The sequence below is a fragment of the Jaculus jaculus genome, chromosome 1 (assembly GCF_020740685.1).
Source record: "Jaculus jaculus isolate mJacJac1 chromosome 1, mJacJac1.mat.Y.cur, whole genome shotgun sequence".
NCBI lineage: Eukaryota > Metazoa > Chordata > Mammalia > Rodentia > Dipodidae > Jaculus > Jaculus jaculus.
The window spans coordinates 256,006,270-256,028,666 of NC_059102.1; the positions used below are offsets into that span (position 1 = coordinate 256,006,270).

Consider the following 22,397-nt stretch of genomic DNA (forward strand, 5'->3'; position numbering starts at 1 on the left):
AAGAAACATGGTTGAATATAATGATAGAAACGAGAAGGTCCAGTTTTAGGGGTAGTTGATACCTAATTTAGTGAACTCCTGTTTGCTTCAGTACCCAGACTCATCAACAGGATAGCCTAAGTAGAGGTCATGATCAAATCCTTAAAGGAGACAGTATCTTCTTCACAAAATATGCTGAGGACTTCAGTGCCAACTAGCTACCTATCAAGAACTACCTTAAAACAAATGGTAGACAAATACTTATGTCTTTTGCCCAGAATTTTTCATTTTTCCTAGCTGCTACCCCTTTTACTTCATTCAGCATTCTACTAATACAGTCATAGGAGAACAAAAATTTTAGCAAAGTATGCTTGAGATTCTAAGGGAAGTAATTGTGGTATCACACTGGGCCAGAATTCTTTTGTAGTGTTTGGCAGTTAAGAGATTCTAGCCCATCCCTCTAGTCTCTGAAAAAATGTGTCCTTTGGGCTGAGAAATGGCTTATTTCTAGCCCATTCCTCTAGTCTCTTAAAAAGTGTGTTCTTGGGCTGAGAAGTGGCTTAGGGGTTAAGGCATTTGCCTGTGAAGCCTAAGGACCATAGTTTGATTCCCCAGAACCCACATAAGCCAGATGCACAAGGGAGCACATATGTCTGGAGTTCATCTGCAGTGGCTAGAGGCACTGGCATACCCATTCTCTCTTTCACTTTATCTGCACACCTCTCAAATAAATACATAAAAAAAAGCTGGGGAGATAGCTCAGTGGTTGAAGGTGCTTGCTTGCCAAATCTGTTGGCCTAGGTTCAATTCCCTGGTTCCCACTGAAAGCTAGCTGCTCAAGATGGGGCATATGTCTGGAGTTTGTTTGTGGTGAAAAGAAGCCTTGCCATGCTCAGCCATCCATTTTATGTTTGCTTCCATTGCAAATAAATAAAATATTTAAAAAGGATATTCTCCCAGCAATAAAGAAAAATATAAATGACTTGCAAATCTAGGAGAAATATGCTTCCAATTTATTCCTGAGACTTAGTTTTAGGGTTCTCTTAAGATCTTAGACAAACAACATTGTTCTTATAATAAAATGCCTCCTTCCCATATAAAGACAAGGAGACATGTTTTGTTTGCACATCTAAATTCAATTTCTATTGAGTTTTCAGTTTCAAACCAAATACTTGTGCTATATTCAAATTATCATAATTTAAATTATAATTAAAATTTAAGAGCATTCAGTGGCTGGGACTTGACAGCAATTATAGTGATGAAACTCTCTTACTTGAGACTTTGACCTGCCTGTATACCTCTTGAGCTCATATTCTATGATTCATACTCTGTGCATTTCAATGTAATGTACTAAATAATGCTAAGTGAGTATGTGTTAAGAGCTTTACCTCTCATTGATCTTGACTTAGTTAAAAGTGGATTACAGGCAATTTTCAATGGAGGGCTAACTTCTGTGGCTACATTATCAATTGAATTCTTTGTTAGAATTACTTCTATTATATTCTACCCAAATAAAATATCCATTTATGAGAATTATGATCATAATGTGATCATAAAAGGTCATGAAATATGCCAAAGTGTATCTTTGTCAGTGAGATGATTCTTAGATTCAGTACACTCTGATCCATGCCTTTTTCCATATAAATGATGTCACTGAATCCTCAAGATTTAGCAAGTTCTTTAGCTAAAAGTATCACCAACTTGAAGAGCTTGAAACTGATTGATGTTCTAGAACAACATAAATAATAAATATTACTGACATTTCACAAAAGACTTGAATGCAACTGGAAGCATAACAACAGTTCCATAAACATCAAATATGATGTTATTTTATACAGTATAGAGAAAATGAAAATCCTATGCAATATTAGACTGATAGTCCCTTTTTTGAAATTTACTTTAAAATTTTGCTTTCTTACATTAAAATAAATTCTAGGGGGAAGAAGTTAACTATGACACTTAGAATATCATATTTTTCTTTTTTATCATAATTCCTTTTGTTTAAGGACTACTGTGATTTATTCAAAACTGACTAATCATGTAGCTAGAGCAAAGTAAAACTAAATTAGAAATCTTACTTGGAAAACAAGTGTTTGGTACTTTAAATATGGTTGGCTTCCCCTAAGTCTCACTTATACATTTTCTCTCTATTCCCACCCCTGCAAATTCTCTTTACCTTCCAACACCAATAAAGACTATCTGCTTTGTTACTAAATCAAAGGGAAGCTTTCTGCTTGCAGAATATCCTCCAAATAGTAAGCTGTGTCACACTATATTTTTAAATCCTTCTGTATAGTGAGAGGTGGTGTGACTGTTTTCAGTCTGAATTTTAAATGGGAAAACAAAAGGAAGGATGATAATGTTAATGAAGAATATTGTACTTGAAAGGTTTTTAGAAAACACAAAGAAAGCTCACTTAAACAGAAATATTTTGCATAGTTTAACTGATTTCAGAGAATTTCAATTTAGAGTTGAAATCATGGTATCCTTAGGAGGAACAGAAATAAGACTGAAAGAAACACTGCAATGGAATCAAAAGTGTTTTCATAGACATTGGCCTTAACTTTTATTTAAAGCTCTGGTCCCAGTCAGCCAAGTAATATTACTCCATTGTAGTTTAGCGCCTGTCCAAGGAAACACGTTTCAAAAGCTTTTCCTGCAAGCAAAATGTCCACTGTTGATTACCTTAATGTGTCTTAAAAAAAATCAACCTGTGACTTGCTAAAATGTTGCCTACATTTTGGACACCAGACCATTCTCTATATGAAGCACTTAGCCAAATAACTTAGACTCCAGAAGCCTATCACAGGACCAGTTTCTCCAAGGCTGTGCTCTACAGAAGAAAGCAGAATGGTGAGTGGCATCTACGTAAAGGCCATCTGCAGCATGACATCAAATAGCAACAGAATGTGTGACATCAGAGGCCTGGTTTTGGTTCTACCACCTCCACAGCCTTAGCCTTGCTAACCTGCTTCTGTGTTTATGAAAACAGTACCTTTCTTGAAATAGCCATTGTGAGCACTGAGTGACAAGTGTCATGAAAATGAAGCAGCTGACACAGGCCAAAGGCAGGTATGAGACTCAAGGAGGCTAACTACATTTGTACCGTGCATCCTAAGACAGATCCCTGGGCTCTGCTTAACCCCCCTGAATCAATGATCAAGTCATTTTTTAAGAATACGGAGTGACCTGGATACATAAGCCAAAGTGATTTTCTGTGCTAATGGACTTTATCAAAAAGTTTTTCTTGAATTTTCCCTCTTCTTTTTTGAATAATGCAAAAGACACTTTGCAGTCGATAAAAATGTGAAAGTACTCATAATGTTCTCTGAGGGTCTAATATTGATACTCGATGATCTTAAGACAAAAGCAAACCTGTTATTGGTTAGCAGCATTATTTTTCCCTTAACACATGGTTTTAGAAATGTAAAACTAGATTGAACTGACAACTTTATTTTAAATGTACTTTAATTTAAAATATGTTAATGTTTAAAATTTTATGATGTCTACTTACTCCAGGAACATATGTTGGTGGTTTTATGAACTTGCTTTTGTACTAAATAAAAGTTGAAAGTAAAAAGCAAGGCTACTATAAAAGAAACATATGATTGTAGAAATCCTATAGCTTTAGAGAGCTTCCAGACTTCAATAGGAGACACAATATGACCAATATGGAAGCACTTGTTAAGGAAGGTAAAATCTATTAAATGACAGTGCTCTGATTGTAACAATTCAGACTTAATGAAACATTTAGAATATGCTATTACTGATACTGTTCATTTAAATATGCTATTACTGATATTGTTTCATTAGGTATACAATTTCTTGCTCAGTGTTTTCATGCCTAAGTGACCTCTAAATTGGTCTGCTGCAAATCACTGCTAATAGACTCACAACAATCTGTACCACTCAACCATTTCCAGAAGGAGGAAGCTGAGATTTCTCAGGAAGTAGATGACTCCTGAAAAACAACATTCACTTCTCCTTCACATTCCTTGTACTCACTTTCCCCTTCACCTTCTGCATCTTTCCCCTGTCATCGCTCTATCTCTCCTGTACTCTTTGACCTTTTCAGCATTCCTTACCACTTTCCCCATCCACATCCCAACTGGGAGCATGATTACTCTTTCTTCCAGAATAGAATCATCCTTTCTTTTTTAGAAGAGCAAAAGAGTAGCCAATGGAAACATGAGGAGTGAAACTTGTGATAGGTCTACCCATGTGGCAGTCATATTTTTCAGCCATAGCTGGAAACTAAAAGGAGTCATGGATTCTGAAGCTAGAGTGTGAGTCCATGTCCAGAATCTGAGTAAGTTGCAAAATTTTGCAGTGTGTCTCCTTGCATTCAAGCTGCTGTAATGTCATCAAAAAATGTCTGGCATAAAAGTAACAAACACCTATATCTCTTATCCGTGCAACCTGAAAAATCTACATCTAAGATTTCTGGGTGAAGTAGAGATGATGTCTTGACAAAATGAAATCTATCACCTATTTACAGGAGGCAGATTATAGATACAATCATACAGGAAAGGATGGGGAAAGGATAAATAAATACGATGAGCTTAGCAACATGATTAGAATGTGATTTCTTAGTGGATGTTCCATTTGCAGCTAGTGTGAAGGCACTATATCCATCACAAAATGAACTTACTTCTTACTGATCTTAGATCTAGGCTGAAAGGAGAAAGGCAATGACTGCCTGGAAGCCAGCAAGAATCACCCAGCTACCTGGACATGGGGAATTTAGTGCATTCTTTGTCTGCTCCATACAAGCATGTGCCCTGAGGCCCCTGAAAGGTGCAAATAAAGGCCATTTTGTTCTGCCCATAAAATAGCATGTCTAGTGCCAAAGAAAAAGAAAGTTGTTATTTTACACTGACAAGGTCTCTAATAAAAATAATATATACGGATCTATTGATTTTTTTTGTAGTTAGTTTTTTTTTTTTATTTTCCTTGAAGTTTTATGTTTACTACGCCCAAGTATAAGGAAATTTATTTTGGATGCCAATAAGTTCCATCAAGGAGTAATTTCAGAAGTTCCTTTGAAACTATGTGCATGGCAAGGAGATGACATATGACCGACCAGTGTGTTCACATAATTGCAAACTAGTGGTAGAAAAGGGAAACAAAGCCCGGAAAGTCCTGGGAATGTCTGTTCTATAAACGAACCTGTCAGAGAGCAGCTTGGAGACATGAGAGGGAACAGCAGGGAATAAGAAAACTGGAGTATGGCCAATTAAAAGCCAGAGGCTCCAGTTCTATGGGCCACTTGGCATTTATGCATATGCAATTAAGTATCAAAGCCATGTAAGACTTGGTATTTGGGAGGTTACTCTTTGTGTCATTTCTCAGGCCACCTCCAGCATCTTTAGAGAAATGATACCATTAAGTATGGAGATTGGATCTCTTCCTGATACAAATTTATGCTTAATTTGTAACTGGAGTTATCATACCTTAGAATAGTGACTGTGCTATTTCTTGTAGGACTGGCAATGCTACTGAGTTGTTTCATGAGAGAAGTTCAATTCATTTCTCAATGCATACCTCTTAAAGCTCTCTGCTTACTACAATCAATCTAATGGGTCATTTATAACACAATAACACCCATTCATTTGGGTTGCACCTGCCAGATTTGTCAAATCATGTGGAGGATTTGGTGTATAATTTTAGTCCCCCAGAGTCAAGCACAGCAGGCTGCTGCTGACTACAGATTGCTTTGGGGGTAAAGAGTATATACATGATTTTACAAATGATATATAGGTATGTCTGTGAATGTATTAAAGCACTCATCACATACTGCCTTGGGAGAGAAGCAGAAAATAGTTACAGCAATTTGCTACAGGCTAAAGATATTTGTAAACCATGATTATAAATTTAACACCTGCTGTAAGATTCAAAGCTTATTTGTGCTGAAGGCTCAAAGGGGACTTAGGGCATTGTTGCTCAAGAGTTGTAGTATTTCAAATAACCATGTCTGCCCCCAGTTTTGTTTTGCATATGTGCACATATGTAGAACATATGTACACAGACCTTTTCTCTTTACCACTATCATGCTTGTTTCAATTGTCCTCAGATTTGATGTATTGATACAGTGTCCTTAATACTATTGAAAGGTGTCAGTATATACCAAGGTTATCTGAGAATGAAATAGATTCACTATGAAAATTGTCCAGCAAATAGGAAACTGAAGAATAGCCTTGCAGAAAAGTTTTTGAAAACAACAACAACAACAACACAGATTGTCTGGAAAACCGTGAATTCAGGAGAACATGAGAAAATAAGTCGGAGAAATAGCATTCTTGGCAGATTGTGGACTGGTGACTTGAGTGTAGAATTCCTTGACTGGACCCCTGTGGAAGGAAAGAAAGAAAATGAAAGTGAGGATGAAAGGAAAATAAGATGCTTACTGTTGCCGTCATTTCAGAATATAAGTTTGGAACTGATACACTTACTTATAGACATGCTCCACCTTGTTTGTTCACTGTCCACACTGGTATTTTACTGGGAATGAAGAGGGAAAGGGTTTGCAGTGTGTTGCGGTCAGGTTCACACTGCTGACAGAAATCATCCAACTAAGAGCAGCTTGTGGGGAGAAAATGGTATATTTTGGCTTACAGACTCCAGGGGAAGCTCCATGATGACAGGGGAAAACAGTGGCATGAGCAGAGAGTGGACATCTCCCTCTGGCCAACATCAGGTGGACAAATCTCCATCAGCTGAGAACCTAGCATTCAGCCCATCTAAGTTTGTACAGGACATCTGAATCAAACCACCACAGGGTGTGTGTAAGAGGGAAAAAAATGAAAAACGTTTAGGTTGTGGGGAGGAAACAGGCCACTTATTTCACAACTCACTACTGGGCTGGGGAAGCCTAGGAACCCAAGTTTCTCTCAAGTCAGAAGCTGTGGTGGACTTCTGTAATTCCAACAGCTGATGGCAAGATGGGAGGTGGGGACAGGAGAATTTCCGAGAATCTTGGGGGAGCATGGCAAAGAGCAGCCAAGTGAGAGCCAGAGGAAAACCTTTTCTCAAATGAGGAGGAGTGGTGAGGACTGACCTGAAAAGTCATCCTCTGACCTTCATACAACCACCTTGGCATGCACACATAGGCACACACATGCAAACTAATAATATAAAATTAATTAAAGCAGGGAATGGTGGCACACCTTTAATCCCAGCACTCAGGAGTCAGAGGTAAGAAGATTGCCATAAGTTCAAGGCCACCCTGAGACCCCATAATGAATTCCAGGTCAGCCCGAACTAGATAGAATAAGACCCTACCTCAAAAATAAATAAATTAATTAAAATCAATTAATTCAAAATAGCCTACTATTTCAAGTACTAATGCACTCAGGACTTAACCTACTCTATGAAAGTATCACTAGTCTCTTCATAAGGGCAGCTGTGACATGATAAGCCCTACCTCTTAATGAGCCCTCTATGTGTAGATATTGTTACACTGGGGCAACACTTCTAGCACATAAACCTTCCAGGGACAAGAAATACGCTGTAGCAAGGGATGTCAGCCAGGTTACTTTCTATGTATGCGTTCATTGTTGCCCAAGGAAGAATTATAATTTTTTTATTCTTATTTATTTATTTGAGAGAGCGAGAATAGGCATGCTACGGTCTCCAGCAACTGCAAACAAACTCCAGAAGCGTGAGCCCCTTGTGCACCTGGCTTATGTGGGTCCTGGGGAGTTGAACCCATGTCCTCTGGCTTTGCAGGCAAGTGCCTTAACCACCAAGCCATCTCTTCAGCCCAGCATTATGATTTTTGGCATGAATTTTAAATTCAAGACGAGGGAGCTAAGGGTGTGGTCAGCTGACCTAGTATGCATTAAATACTTGGGTTCCAGGGACTGGAAAATAATTCTGATATTTTTATCCTTTGCTTTCTAAATATAAGAATTCTTTTTTTGTTTTTTTTTGTTTTTTTTTTTCATGTGGGAACATATATATCATAGTATCTTTGGTAAAGAACACATTTAAATAAAGCTAAAACATTTAATTGTCTCCATACTCAATCATCCCTTCAAAAATTTTAAAAGTATTAATATATATTCTTATTTTACTGTAACACACTTCATTAGATTCATGGGCTGGGAAAAGGAATGGGTGGGTAGCGCAATGGGAGAGTGTGTGCTTAGTGTACAAGGCCATAACTAATTTTAATTTTCACGTTGAAGATCTATCTATCTATCTATCTATCTATCTATCTAAATATCTATCTGTATATATATATTTCTTTTTTTTAATAATTTATTTGAGAGCGACAGACACAGAGAGAAAGACAGATAGAGGGAGAGAGAGAGAATGGGCGCGCCAGGACTTCCAGCCTCTGCAAACGAACTCCAGACACGTGCGCCCTCTTGTACATCTGGCTAACGTGGGACCTGGGGAACCGAGCCTCGAACCGGGGTCCTTAGGCTTCACAGGCAAGCACTTAACCGCTAAGCCATCTCTCCAGCCCTGTATATATATTTCTTTACATAGGTTATAGCCTTGTGTCCCCTCACCCACAAGCCCCAATTCCATAAGGGTCCTCCTCAATAGCATCCCTGATGTTCACTGTGGGGTAATTAGAGCCTCTGTTAGTTTCTAGTGTTGGAGGGCTGTACCACAGATTGTTTCTCCTCACCCCATGATCTTACAATTTTCTCACACCCTCTTACACACAGTTTTGAGCCTTATGTATGTTAGCAATTTGTTTTTAGTGTTGAATTCTTATAGCCTCTGTATTTCTGTTATAATAATGTTGCTATTTCCATGAAGGTGGTTGTAGGGGTAGCATTTGGAGTAACACTCATGTTATAGTTTCTCCTGGGACTTGGAAAATGTGGTAGAGGTGGCACATCTTGTAGTGAGCATTCAGCTGTCTTTCCTGGTTGCAGTGGGGGATCTTGGATCACACCAGCATTCTCTGCCATCTGTAATATAAAATAGATTCTCTAACCAAACATGAGAGAGGCCGTGATTAATGGGAATATGCATATAATTTTCAGAGATATTTTGATGAAGACACCCACTCAACTTCTCCAGAGAACAATGAAGGCTTCCCTTTGAGGGTTGTATTTCCTGCCTGTGGGCTATTAGCTTGGTTCTCAGCATCAGTTCTGAGCCCTCTTCCACTGAGTGTGCCTCATGTCCAATCAGAGGGCAGTTGGCTACTCACAAGGACTGTGTGACACAGTTGCATAAGTGTGTGCTTCTTGTCCATCTGGTTTGTGTGGTGTGCAGGGTCTCCTGTTGACTCCTGCTGTTGGTGACCATGGTCACTTAGTAGCTTCCATAGCACTTTCCAGTGCCATGAAGGTTTGTCAGGAGAGGCAGAGACTAGCTTTCCTCTTGGTTCCTATATGGTTTCTCAGTGTCCTGGAATGGCAGCCTGTAGTGACTTCAGTAGTAAGACCCTTTTAGCTGTTGCTGGGTAACCGAGTTACTTGCTGAATAATCACATTCTTTGCAATGGTCTACATTGTTTTGGATCTCCCTGGCCATCTACTTACTGTCGGGGGTAACTCAGTCCTGGCCCTGGGATTCCCAAGCCAAAGTTCATGGCTTTAGGTTGAAGCTTTCTCCACCTTTTACTGGCCATATAGGTTAGTATGTTTACCTCCATTAATTTGAGGTTATATCTTGTATACTGGTATCCTGGAGAGCAGTTCCTAATGCACTAACTACTTCAGTCTTTAGTTTTATGTAGTTCCCTTTACTTCCTCCCATGCCCACCCCCACCTCCTATGTTCTTTTTCTTCTGTTAGTTTGTCTGTTATCCCCACCTCTTCTCCATCCTTGTTTTCACTTTTTCCTGATTTTGTCCTAAATATATACCCATATTCCTAATGTTTAATGCTTTCTTCCCTCCTCTTCAGTTAGTCTATTTTAGGACCATATGTGAGGGAGAGTATGTGGTGTTTTACTTTCTTAAACTTAAATTATTACATTTTTCCTTACTGTTGAGTAGAATTCCATTGTGTAAATGTACCATGACTTTATTATCCATTCGTCAGTTGACCGGCATCCGGGTTGATTCCAATTTTCAGCCATTGTGAACAGAGCAGCAGTAAACATGGTGGAGCAAGTATCTCCAAAGTAAAGGGTCAAGTCCTTCGGGCAAATGCCCAGTAGTGGAACATCTAGGTCACATGGCAGGTTTATTTATTTTCATCTTTTTCAAGAGTCTCCATACTCTCCTGAAAAAGCTGGCTATAGAAATACCAACAGACCCAGTTATACCATTACTGGGCATCTACCCTAAAACCTTCAAACCAAAAGCCAGAGAGATTTGCTCAACCATGTTTGTAGCAGCTCAATTTGTAATAGCTAAAAGCTGGAATCAACCCAGATGTCCATCGTTAGAAGAATGGATAACAAAGATGTGGTATATCTACACAATGGAATTCTATACAGCAGTAAGAAAAATTGACATAAAGAAATTTGAGGAAAAATGGTTGAACCTGGAACAGATCATTTTCAGCAAACTTACCCAATCACAGAAAAAAAATTGACACATAGTCTCACTCATCTGCAACACCTAACCTGAATCTGCCCAAGATGCCTTACATAACCAGCAAGCACCTCATGGACTAGACAATAAGATGGATGGGAGGGTGGGGAGGGAATCAAAGGGTGGAAAACAGTAATCCGGACCCAAACGGCAATGGTACCATAAAATTCTACTTCCTGAAAGACAGACCAAATGGCTGAACCTTCACTAGACCCTTACAGGAAACACCTGAACCACAAGACACTGGAGAGGGTAGGATCAAAACTGACCTAAATCTCCTACATCTTCCCTCCCTCCCTCTCCCTCTCTCCCTCTCTCCCTCTCTTCCCCTCTCCCCCTCTCCCCTCTATCTCTCTCCTCTCTAACTCTTGTATATTAGTTATCTTTTTCCTCAATTTCTTAGTGGACACTGACCTGTAACCCCCACTTCCAGCTTGGGCCTACCATCCACAATGAGCTTTTGATCAGAGAAACATACAAGGTTTCCCAAAACAATGACAGACTTCTGTCAGAGTACTTGATGATCCACCAAAGGCCAGTGGTAAGACCCTATTGCTGAAGACTCCATACGCAGCTGACGCGTAAAATGGAATGACATGGCTGGAAACCAGGAGAGAGTCAGTCCCCAGACAGTCAGCATGTCTAGTGCCAGAAGGTGCTACATAGGTGACTGGGGAAAATGACCAAGATCTGTCCAAGCAACACATTGTTTAACCTAATTAGCAACAAATAACCGGATGTGATGCCCACACAAGTGCAATAGTGTTACACAGCCATGGTGAGGAATCAATTGCTCTTGATTTGGCTAACTGATCCACTCAGTGGTACTAGACCCATAGCTGGAGCTGGGAAACAAGTCAGAACCATACCCAAACACAAGCCCACTCTACAATATCAAGCTACCATCAATCACGGGGTATAAGAGGGCCTAAATCTATCATACTGTCTATCAAAAAAGTAAGTGTTATCTCAATTTTCCGGGTGCTAACTTACTCTCCGTTGGAGAATCTGCTTCTCTTTTCCAGATAGATGCAGATCCTAAGAAGAGAGCTGCCCCAACATACCTCAAAAGGGGCCCAACTGAAACTAAGGACCACTGGCGAAATAAGCAAGGGTGATGTTTTCCTGTGAACTGGATACCAGCACAAAGGGGAAGGAGATCTACGCAGAGAAAAATCAACTCCTACCAAATCAGAGAGCCAGAGCCTCAGAGGCCCCCAATACCTCAGCACCGAAGCAGACCAAAAATGAACCCAACATGGCTCAAGGAAATTTTGCAGAAGAGGGGGCGGAAAGAATGTCAGAGTCACATGTTGGGTCATGATTTGCAGAGACATTTATCATACCAATAACTGGGGGCTAACTCCACAATGCACGACCCATTTTCATTAACAAGGAGGGTCTAATGGGAGGGGGTAGATCACAGATGAGCCTAAATAATGTTACCAAACTGCCTGTATTTACTGAAAAGAAAACTAATAAATTAAATTTAAAAAAAAAAAAAGAGTCTCCATACTGACTTCCATAGTGGTTATATAAGTTTGTACTCCTACCACCAGAATATAAGGGTTACTCTTTCCCCACATCCTCACCAATGTTTGTTGTCATTTGACTTTTTGGTGAATGATATCCTGTGTGGAGTAAAACGGATTCTCAAAGTTGTTTAAAAATTTGCATTTCCCTGATGGCTAAGGATGTTGAACCTTTCTTTAAGTGAGTATTGGCTGTTTGTATTTCATTCTTTGTTAATACTCTGTTCAGTTTTCTGACCCATTTTTTGAGTGAATTGCTTGATTTTTTTAATTGCTTAATATTTTGAGTTCTTTATAGATTCTAGATAGTACGCTTCTGTTGATGACATAGGTGAAGATTTTCTCCCATTTTTCAGGTTTTCTCTTGGCCCATGTTTATGGTATGTGTATCTATACAAAAGTTTTTTAGCTTCATGAAATCCCACTCATGGGATTTGAATGTTTGTTTAATTCCCTTATCTACTCGAGTCTTATTTAAGAAGTCTTTCCTAACTACTCCTGCATCTTGGGATATTCTTCTCATTTTTTACTTCAGGTTGTTTTATAGTTTCTGGTCTTATATTGAGCTCCTTAATCCATTTGGAGTTGACGTTTGCTTATGGTGAGAGAAATAGGTCTAAGTTTATTTTTCTACATATGGTTATCCAGTTTCTCTAGCATTATTTGTTGAAAATGCTATCTTTTCTCCAATGTGCATTGCTGGCTCCTTAGTCAAAGATCAAGTTGCTGTAGTTTCTTGAACGAAAACCTGAATATTTTATTCTGATCCTTTGATGGATACATCTGCTTTTATCACAGTATCATGCTATTTTTATTACTATGGTTTTGTATCTTAACTTAAAATCAGGTATGTTGATACCTCCAGCATTGTTTCTTTTGCTGAGGATAGTTTTGGATATCCAAGGCCTTTTGTAATTCTATATGAATTTTGTGACTCTTTTTCCTATCTCTGTGAAGCATGATGCTGGAACTTTTATTGGCATTGTGTTGAATCTGTATATTGCTTTTGATAGAATGGCCATTTTCACAATATTAATTTTACTAGTCCATGTGCATGGGAGGGCTTTCTATCTTCTTGTGTGTCCTTAATTTCTTTCTTCCATGTTTTTATATTTCCATTGCATAGATCTTTCATTTCCTTGGCTATAGATATTCCAAGATATTTAATTTTTTTTGTTGCTATTGAAAAATGGGATAGCCTCACTGATCTCTTTCTCCATGTGTTTGTCTTTGGTATATCAGAAAGTTTCTGATGTTTGTGTGTTGATTTTTGTATTCTGCCACTTTGCTGAACAACTTTATTTCCTGTAAAACTTTATTCATAGAGTTTTTTGGATCACTAATACATAGGATCATCTTGTCAACAAATAGGGCAATGCTTCCGTTTCAGTGCTGTATTTCCAGTTATGAGCTAATGCTAACGAGCCAATAAAGACCTTCTTGGTAAAAAGAGTATTGTTCCTTGTTTATGTGAGCTTTGTGATAGGAATCTTGGCCTTATAGTTAGTAAAGAATGTGATTTTCTGATATATTCAAACACCTTAAGATATGACAACAGGAAAAGGGGAATTCACCTACATATTCCTAGTGAAATTGATACAATCCCCTTGCCTAACTTCTGAACTTGAAGAAGTGCTAGATTTCCTGGAAGATACCATATGAAAATTTTCAGTAATGCAAACTTTAAAAAAGTCTAGGGGTGTGGCTCAGTGGCATAGTGTTCACTAGTATGCATAAAGCCTAACATTTGATCTCTACATTACCAACCCACCTCCCCAAAAAAACAGCAGACATTAGGTGATGAGGACATGTAGAAAGATATCTTACTTTATGATTCTCTCATTATCTAATGTTCCAAGTCCTGCACTAAGCACAAATGGCCAGCAGTTAAGTGCGCTATTCTTGGGATTTCTTTTATTTATACATCATACAATATTTAGAATTTTAATGCCTTAATTTTCACAGGTCACTGGATTTCAGATTTGGGAGGTGTTTTCTACACATTAAGCTAACAAAATTAGAATAAATTCAGTGATTTCTTTTGTCTTATATCCCCTTGGGGTATTGAAATCAGAACAGATGTTTTTGACTGTGGTCAGCTCATCCCTGGAGAATGTTCGGGAAGAATTTTTCCTGGAAGCATGACTCTGGAAAGGGATAGACAGATATCCTGTGAGGACCTACAAAGGACTACAGACACATTCTGTAGTTCCTGCAGAAGCCATTGCCTGCCTTTTCCTACCAGACAGCTATGTATGTATGACAGTGAAGAAAGTTTATTTCACATTGAGACTGCCAAAAAAAGGAACTATCTGTGATACGAATATTACAGTTCTTATCTTTTTTAAACTTATTGAGCATAGAAACATTATTAGTGTTACTAGTATATATATTTTACTATCATAGTCATATGAGAGAGGCCTTTCAGAGGCACATTATAAGTTGGGGTGAAAACACAATTGAAATGCATTTTAACGTGCTCATAGATGTTTTCAGTAGCTGAGAAGATGGATTCGATGGCAATACTACCAAAGGCAATATACAGATTTAATGCAATTCCAATTGAAACCCCAACATTTGTTCCTCAAAGAGATAGAAAAAATGATCTCAAAATTTATATGGAAAGGCAGAAGGCATTGGATATTCAAGCATATCCTCAGCAAAAGAAATACCTCTGGATGCATCAGTATACCTGAACTAAAGCTATATTACAAAGCCATACTAATAAAAACAGCATGTTACTGGCATGGCATAGACCAATGGAATAGAACTGAGGACCCAGACTTTGGGTTAAGCAACTACAACTACTTGATATTTGACAGGGGCCCTAACAATATAGGTTGGAAAAAAAGAAAGAATATTCAACAAATGGTGCTGGACAAACAGGATAACAATATGCAGGATGGGAAACTTGATCCACACATCTCGCCATGCACAACACTCAAGTCCAAATGGATCAAAGACCTCAATATATGACCAGAAATCTGGATACTACAGGAAGAAAATACAGGAGAAACTTTCCATGATATAAGAATGGAAAAAGACTTCCTGAACAAAACCCCAGTAGCACATGATCTTAAACAATCAATTAATGGAATCACATGAAGCTGAAGAGTTTCTTCACAGACAAACATACAATAAGCAAAGCCAATAGATTACCCACAGAGTAGGAGAAAATATTTGCTGAATATCCAACTGAGAGAGGCCTAATCTCAATAAAAAGTCAAACAACCCACTCACAAAATGGGGCAAGAGCTGGACAGGCAGTTCACTCATCTACAGCACCTAACCTGAATCTACCCAAGATGCTAACATATCCAGCAAGCATCTGGAGGACCAGACAATATGGTGGGTGGGAAGGGGGTGAGTGGGAAGGGAGAGGAGAGCTAGGGAGGGGTTGGGGAACACAAATCTAGACCCAAAGTGCAATGGTACCATAAAATTCTGCAAGCTAAGAGGCAGACCAAATGGTTGAACCTTCACCAGGCCCTTAGAGGAAACACCTGAGCCACAAGGCACTGGAGAAGGTATGATGAAGACTGACCTTAATTTTCTACAGCCCCCCTCTCTCTCTCACACACACTCTCTCTCTTTTCTCTATAACTCTTTCATAATACTTATCTTTTTCTTCCTTCTCTTATTGGACACTGACCTGTAACTCCCAGTACCAGCATGTGGCTATCATCTACAATGAGCTTTTGATCAGAGAGATTATACAAGGTTTCTTAAAAGAATGACAAATTTCTGTCAGAGTACTTGATGACCCACCAAAGGTTAGTGGTAGGGCTCTACTGCTGAAGATACCAAATGCAGTTGACATGTAACATGGCTGGAAGATGGAAAAGAGTCTGTACCCAGACATCAGTGAGTCTAGTGCCAGAAGGTGCTACATGGGTGACTAGGGGAAAATGACCAACATATGTCCAAGCAACTCATAGTCTAACCTACTTAACAGCAAATAACCTATTGTGATGCTCACACAAGTGCAATAGTAGCACACAGCCATGGTGGGAAACCAACTACTCTTGATTTGGCTAATTGATCCACTCTGTGTAATGGAACCCATAGCTGGAGCTGGGAAGTAAGTCAGAACCATATCCAAAAATGTTTTCTTGGTGAACCTGGTACCAGTACAAGGGTAAAGGAGATTGACACCGAAAACAATCAACTCCTACCAAATCAGATATCCAGAGACACAGAGGCTCCCAATGCCTCATCACTGAAGCAGACCTAAAATGAACCCAACATAGCTCAGGGCAGTTTTGCGTAAGAGGGGCAGAAAATAATGTCTCAGCCACATGTTGGGTCATGATATGCAGAGACATTTTCTCCTACCCATAACTGTGGGCTAACCCCATAATTCATGACCCATACACCCCAATAAGGAGGGGCCAGGTGGAGGGGGGAGGACATGGAGGAGGCTAACAATGGTGCCAACTTGACTGTACTCAATGAGTATAAAACTAATTAATAAAAAAATTATTTTAAAAAGCCTGCACTACAGCCCATGAATGACTAAAGACCCATTTCTTGTAACAAATTCTTTTGAAGTATTTTATTGGTAATTCATTCAATTTATTCCATCAAACTCAGTTGTTTTTATTAGTTACAAACTTTTATGATATGTTTCTGTTCATTACTGACAATATGCTTTTCCTGCAGTGCCACGGTAGTTAAATCCACATGCTATTGCCTGGCCCTTTATTAGAATGTGCTCATTGTACACCAGGTCCCTGTGTGGTTGTTTGTTTCTTGGTCCAGCTGTAGATTAATTAGAATCCCTGTGTTTATGTTCTTATGGCTGCTTTACCACAATGATTTTTAACTCAGTTATTAAAATGTTAGATAACATAAAAATAATCATTCTTTTTCTTTTTATAATGAATCTCATAGTTTTGAATGCCTAGGTTCTAACTCAAGAAGAGAAATGAATTGTGTAGAGGGGAGTTCAGGGAAATTTGTAGTGTGGAGTTCAGGGAAATTTATGGACATTAACAGAGGTAAACAAAATTATACTTTTTTTCTAGCTTACAGTGATATTATTTTAGGAAGTCAGTGAATCAATTTTAAAACAAAATAAAACAGACACTACTGCACAGTGCACAGAACAAGCATGGCTCTGTATTTACCAACTATTGGAAGTTAGCACTCCAAGTGTGACCTGTTTGAGTTTAACCCCTTTAGAGTTGGACTTGACCATGTGTAATGCAGGCCTACAATTACTTACACTTCAATATAATGTGGTACATTACATTGATACAGTTGAAAGGGTTTCACATGGCTTACTCACGAGTTTTCCTCCCCATTCTTCTCCTGTGAATAAGGTCCCTGAGGTAAACACTATTTTCAAAAAACCAAGTGTAGTCTCTGAGTAGCAAGTTTCTTGCTAGTCCATGAAGTTATTCAAATAAGCCAACCACCTTCTCCTTTAGGAACTAGCAGATTAGAGTGTGCTTCCACCTTTTGACACAATCTGTCCCATGAAACATTTTTTTCTTCCTGGGAAGACACAGACACACGTCTATTTACACCAAGTGAGCTACACAGGACAGACCAAAGCATGATAATGCCAAAGGCCAACTTGGTGAGCCAATGAGTTTATAGGGGTTACTTACAGAGTATGGAGAGGGTTTGCTTACAGGAGCATAAATGATGCAAAGGCAGCTTCATCACTGTAAAGCCATCCCAAATACAGGTGACAACTAAACAGGAGGGGTATCTCTCCATCATACTTATCACACTACACTGCTTGCAAGCAGCTTGTCTGATCTGACAGTCTCCTTCCCTCACTCCCCAAGCAGTTGTTTAATAATCTTTATCTACCATTAGAGAGGAGTTCTACCACCTTTCAAGTTTCAGCTTTCCTTTTTTTTTTTTTTTTTTTTTTTTTTTTTTTTAGTTTTCGAGGTAAGGTTTCACTCTAGCCCAGGCTGACCTGGAATTCACTATGGAGTCTCAGGGTGGCCTCGAACTCATGGCGATCCTCCTACCTCTGCCTCCCGAGTGCTGGGATTAAAGGCGTGCGCCACCACGCCCAAGTTTCAGCTTTCCCAGACTTGTTAACGTCCTGAGACTCCTGGGACTCCCTCCTCCCATCAGGAGGGAATATTTCACCTCACAGAAAACTGCTACACAACACTGGTCAGAGTCTGCACCTCAACAGTGACTTTTTAAATTCTAACTATCCCAGACATGACCTCCTGACTCTTCTGAGCTTCCCTATGCCCTTCTGGAGGGAATAATTCAATTCAGAGGAATTCGCTATATAATAAAGATCATCAGTCTTGTCCCTTGACTATTCACATTACTCTTTCTGTGATGTTCATGTGGCCCTGCATGACAGCAATGTCCTCTTAACCCAGACAGTGAGTCCATGCAATTGAATAAGCATATAACCTCATCTTTCCCATGTTAGGAATCATATATTTTACCTCTCTGGATTTCAGAGAGGGGTCTGTCATTAGAAAATGGAGTGAATAGAAGATTATTGCGACAGAATACATTTCTTTCCCCTTCTCCCTTTACATGTTCAGTGGCTGAAACCTCTGTAAATCTAGCTGAGATCTTCATGGTAGTAGGTATTAGGGTACTTGGAAAGGAGACTGTAAATCAGTACATTCTATAATTCTATGGCTAGCAATATCTAGAAGGTGGGGAGAGTGCAGTCATTGAGGCTGATGGTGAAGCCCAGAGTACATTGGTCATGGAGAAGGTGGGGGTGAAGCTGAAACTGCTGCCTCAGATGAAAAGTCTCTACAAAGTCTTGTGTTACTGGAGAGGTGTGTGAAATGGATTATTGGAATTGTTGTAAGCACATGACATATTTCAAAATTCAGTGCAAAAATGGCGAAAAAAAAAACACTAAATAGTAAGTCATCCACAGTATTATTACTTAAAATCAAATATATCAATAAAAGTCTTTTTGATCTTTCTACTTCAAAACTGTGACTCCCAAAATGTGATGCACAGCCTCACTAGCTTTTAAAAATACTACAAACATAATTATTTTTACACATGTATAATTACATGCATATACACTATGTTATTTTACAAAACAGTATCATCCAATGTACATGTCTCTACAATTTCCTTAATTTTTATTTTTTCAACTCCCAAAGCATAACGACTATATTTTAAGGTCAGTAGTACTTAAAACCCATTTTTGCTATTACTCCACTATTTTTGGTCAATTTCACATTAACCATTCCCTACTGTGTGGGACAAACAGTGCATTCTCAGGGCTTAACTATTTCAAATAATGTCTGTTAAGTCAGATCAGGGTTTGAGCCCTGGATCTGTCACCTACTAGATGTGGCAACTATTGAATTTTTCTAGCGTCCACTTAAAAAATTATATATATAATATATAATATATACATATATATAATATATACATATATAGATATATTTTTTTTTTAATTTGAGAGCGACGGACAGAGAGAGAGGGAGAGAGAGAATGGGCTCACCAGGCCCTCCACCAACTGCAAATGAACTCCAGATGCATATGCCCTCTTGTGCATCTGGCTTATGTGGGTCCTGGGGAATCAAGCCTCAAACAGGTCCTTAGGCTTCACAGGCAAGGGCTTAACCGCTAAGCCATCTCTCTAGCCCTCACTTCCACTTTTATAAAATACAAAATTAAATAAGTTTTCAGGGTTCTTAGGAGGATAAAATGAAATTATATGCATAAAGAAGTAGTACATTCTATATAACTAATAAAACACATTGTCTATAAGGCTAATAGTTATTATTAAATACCATGGATATTTTGTTTGCTAAAGTCTTAAGACTTTGGCTCCAGACACTTATGCTTTAATTTTTTCATATATGTTTTATGATTTCTTCATATCTGTAAGTTACTTAAGACTTTGACTCCAGACACTCATGCTTTAATTTTTTCATATATGTTTTATGATTTCTTCATATCTGTAAGTTACTTTTACTCATTACACTGTAGAAATGGCTTAGTGGTTAAAGCACTTGCCTGTGAAGCATAAGGACCCAGGTTCTTTATCCCATTACCTATATAAGCCAGATTGACAAGGTGGTCCATGCATTTGTAGTGTTTTTACAGTAGCTAGAAGCCTTGGCATGCCCATTCTCTCTCTCTACCTGCCTCTTTCTCTCTTTCTCAAATAAATAAATAAAACGTTTTATTTATTTATTTTATTTATTTATTTTGGTTTTTCAAGGGTATCAGGCTGACCTGGAATTCACTATTGAGTCTCAGGGTGGCCTGGAACACATGGCGATCCTCCTACCTCTGCTTCCCAAGTGCTGGGATTAAAGGTGTGTGCTACCATGCCTGGCTAAAATTTTTTTTTAAAAAAGTAAAAAGACATCTGGGAATAAAACTCCTTGCTTGCTAGCATGTGTGATGCTCTAGGTTCAGTTCCCGCTATGACCAAAAATTGTATTTTTATAAGGCAGAACTTCATATATCTATCATGAAATAAATAGCAAATGAGTCTCAATGTAATAATAAGCATACTTTTCTGTATTGTTCAATTTACACTAACAACACAGAATTCTGCCCCACTCATAATCTGAATAATAAAAACAAATATAAAGAAACATTAACTATGTATAGTGACACATCCTTAATTCCACAAGCTAGCCATACAAGGCAAGTAGATCACAAGTTAAAGGCCAACCTGAGCTATATAAGGAGATCCTGACTCAAAAAAGAACAATAATTAGATACTTAGTTAGCTATCAGATATTCAGAGATATTAAAAAACACATTAAGAAGTCAAGACCCAGCAACTGAATGGCAGTATTAAAGGTGAGAACTAAGGAAGTAGAAAAACTATGCCCCCCAGCACTGTTTCTTATCTTAGATACAGCTATCCAGGAGGTGAACTACATGACTAGAGGGAGAACTTATTTGTTTTATATCCTGGACTCATATTTCACTATTCTTCACTTCTTGGATGACTCCAAAACTGTTCATTCCATTTCTACTAGTTACTTCTTATGTCCTCAGACTAAAATATTTCACAACCATTTCTTCTCTTGAATGGTCATGTTCTCTAACATCCAGACCAGAGCCTCTGTCCCCTAGGGAGCATCACATTAACTCTTCAGCCTGACTGAGTTTTTACTTTGCAATCCTGGCCTGATGACACAGACTGCAACCCCAGCACTGGTGGGGGATGGGCCTTAAGGTAAGCGTGGGGCCAGCTGAGCCACATTGTCTTAAAAACAAAATGCTTTGTAAAATTGTCATACCAATATACATTTATTTCTGAGTATGCAGAAGTTATTTAAACATTTGCCTCATAAGAATGAAGGCAGCATCAAGAACATAATAATTGTTAGCCATATCACATGGTAGTTAAAATGAACCTTGTAGCTCCTAAATTCTTACACTCTGGTTTATCCTACATTTTCTACTTTGTACTATTTTCAGGTAGCTTTGTAGAGCATTATTTTCTCTCTACATATGTCTTTATGTGTTAATACTTAGTCAGATGATATTCAGTGTTGGCATAAAATAATTTGAAATAGAATACAGTGTCCTTAAACAAAATCTCAGCCTTTGTGTTATCTAGATGTTAATAGAACTATAGTGTCGTAGTGTCATTTCTGGTCTAGAAATGCTTCACTTCAGCCACAAATGAATATTGTCAAAGGCGATTAACTGTGTCACCTTAATAGATGAGGCCTCTCTCCCTGCCTGCCCTTGGAGGGCTACTCACCTAGAATAAAGGTTGCTTTATAAAGGAATGAAAAGTTAAAGGGGCATTCTGGTGTAGAAATGACTGAAGCAGCCCATTAGCCTACTCAGTGTTCGAGGCATGGTTTGTAAGTTGAGTTGAGGTTCAGCCGTTTGGCATTTCTGATATTGTTTAAGTACTTAAGAATTGAATTAGACCCAAGTGCTTTTTCCTTACTGACCCAGAAATTTTTCAGGTGAGAAAAAAGGAAAAATGACAAAAGGGAAACATAAAGCCATTTTCTTTTCAAATTGTCCCAAGGTGAATGCAATCCAGAATAGTAATCTTGAATATTATTTGTTTTAATCAATTAGGTTCATGTCTATAATGTTGAGGGCATATGCTATATAATTAAGTACAACTAAGCACACAAACAAGGCTGGAGCAATTCAACTTGAAAACACTTACAGAAGAGGGTATGAGTGGATTTTACAGGGAATACTACAGGTAGAACAAACTCTGAGGGTGTCATGCCTTTAGGCAAAGGAGCTTCATGTTGACTGATCAATGGGCAGTAAGAGTCATAAAAGAATTACAATGGGGGCTGGAGAAATGGCTTAGCAGTTAAGACGCTTGCCTGCGAAGCCTAAGTCTCATGTTAGAAACTCTAGCTCCCACATAAGCCAGATGCACAAAGCAGCACAAGAACGCAAGGTCA

The 22,397-nt window shown here is 38.5% G+C and overlaps 1 long non-coding RNA gene across 1 annotated transcript in view; it reads right to left on the reverse strand.

The window, feature by feature from the left end:
• Positions 1-5,047: 5,047 nt before the first annotated feature.
• The window catches only part of LOC123458720, a 30,344-nt gene continuing 12,994 nt past the window's right edge, over positions 5,048-22,397 (reverse strand). The window contains exon 3 of the long non-coding RNA XR_006635755.1: positions 5,048-6,329. This is a non-coding gene — a long non-coding RNA (uncharacterized LOC123458720). The remainder of the gene's footprint in view (positions 6,330-22,397) is intronic.